Source organism: Rhagoletis pomonella, unplaced genomic scaffold (genome assembly GCF_013731165.1).
Source record: "Rhagoletis pomonella isolate Grant_MI unplaced genomic scaffold, Rhpom_1.0 Rhpom_scaffold_00002, whole genome shotgun sequence".
Taxonomy (NCBI): Eukaryota; Metazoa; Arthropoda; class Insecta; order Diptera; family Tephritidae; genus Rhagoletis; species Rhagoletis pomonella.
In genome coordinates, this window is record NW_023458556.1 from 111,336,599 (window position 1) to 111,339,050 (window position 2,452).

The window sequence follows — 2,452 nt, forward strand, 5'->3', positions numbered from 1 at the left end:
TATATTGTTATAGTAGTCCTTCGTAAAGTAGTCGTGATCCAGCTGGGGGTTTTCAAGCAGTCGAAGTTTGTTGTCAGTTGTTTCAAACTTCGACCACTCGCTGTCCAGTCTTCCCAATCGCTCTTCGTAATAGCTGATTGACTGCTTCCTGGATTGCGGGTCCTTTTTTAAAGTTTCGGACAATTGATTCGATATTGCCGCCCGTTTCTCTTTGTTGTCTGGCCAAATCCTCGAAACGATCCATTTTTCTTCTTTTAGATTAGTTTTGTGGCTCCTTAAACTGCTGCACTGGCCTTGTTTATTGAATTAATGATTACGTTTTTATACAAACTAAATGCTTACGTAGCTAAATAATAAGGGCATAAAAACTTTGGATCGTAAGCAAAATTATTGTAAAGGCTTTATTCCCACGTTTTGGTTTACATAAGCATAATTAATGCAAATGCTTCATTCCCACGTTTTTGTTGACATAAGCATATTCCACATTTTACGTCTACTTTCATTTGCGTGCATTAATCAACAATGTCTTATATGTAACTTGACACATGCCAAATTATTTGGCTATAAGAATACACTAAAAGGCATAAAGTGCACGCTACGCATAAAAGAATGCAAGCGAAAATTAATACCCTGTTGAATAAAGCCAATGCAATATTAATATGTCGACTTTTCTTATTTAATAACAATATCGTTAAATGGACTATTTTCTCTTTGACGTACGTGAAAGGTCAAGGAGAAGTGGAAACTGGTATGACTGCCCATTGATAGCTCGATTTTTTTTGTGAAAAAAAAAACTTTTTTTTCAAACCGTGAGCACATGTCTGAAATTTTTAGAATACGTTCCTTCAGCTGCTAGAATACGAAATGCAACGTGGTGCAACGTTTTAAAGCAACGCACCAAGCGCTATTAAAGTTTTTTGCGGTTTTTTTTTTGCAAGTGGAAAGTGAGCGTAATTTTAGTCCGATTTCGAAAATTTTCAACATACAGCTTTTTTGTGCCAATGTCAACAATTGTACAGAGTTTGGTTCAAATTGATTAATCGGTTACAGAGATACACATACAGCTAACCAAATAAAAACTGGGACGAGACTTTTTAGTAAATTTTGGATATTTTTATATATTTTATTTAATGTTTATTTTTTTTTTTATGAAAGTATAGCTGGTTAATTAGCAAATACGAAATAAATCCAAATTTCAGACTTTGTGCAAAAATTATGAAAATTATGCAGTGTGTCCAAAATTTCTAACTTCTTCATCAGCATCTTTAGACAAAATTTTAATATTCAGCTTTGTAGCCCATTAAATTTTAGCAAGCAAATTGCAAATTTTAGGTATCTTGGCCCCTCCGTTGATTTTTGGCAAGTATTTTTAATTGACGGTGTTCCGCATTTTTTTCATATGTATAAAAAAAAATTTCTGAACACAAACTGCCAAAAATGAACGGTAAGTCCTAACATCTACAGCCCAAGCTCTTTCATTTGACACATCATTTTCGAAAAACGAACGAACGGTGCAGATTTCATGGCATGGACAAAAAATGCCTTTGCTATTGATATATATATAGTTTTTTTTGCCTTTTCTTATTTCTTTTTCGCTCTGTAACTTTTTAATGAGCAAATAAAAAAGTGGTGCACGCGGATCATAGTTCAATAGTATATTGTACAATAGAGCGTATTTGGCTAAATTTTCCAATTCCAGAAGATGTGCTAATAAAAAATATAACTACTTTTCCATTGCAAGCACATACTTTCAACGGAGTGCATTCGATTATCCTCTCCAAATACTACCAATTAATTATAAAATCAAACATGACCAATCAACGCAGCAATTTTTGCAGCGTAAAAAAAATAGGAGTCACACATTTTTTTATGAAAGTTTCCCAATTTTATTTCTGAATTATATGCATATTTGGCTAGAAAATATGTACGGTGGTCCTTTTTTTGCATTTGCACAACCTACACAATATAAGTAATCTGATTTGTGTTAATAAACCAGCGAAAATTATGTGTCCGAAGAAAAACTGGCGAGTCATGCGAAAGTTCGCGCTAATTGGTAATTGCCCATATAGCTTAGGAAATAATATGTTTAAAGACATTTATATCAAACTTGATAAAAATGACATTTGACAAGTTTTGTAACACAAATACTCCCACGACCACAAGCAAAAATATTGGCTAGAATTTGTCATTTGGTTTGATATATATACGTTTTATCCAGTGAACGGACTTCTACCACATTATGGTAGATCTGCCACTTTTTGGGGCATCTAACACATCTACCACACAAGGTCTGAAATCTACCACATATTCGCGTTTTTGAGTAGTTTTATTTTTGCTCGTCATAATTTTCTTAATTTTAAGGGCAAAAATTGTCCAACACTAAACACTATATGGTTACAAGAATGATATAATACAAGATTCCGCATTCCCGGCGACGATGAAATTTGTCAAG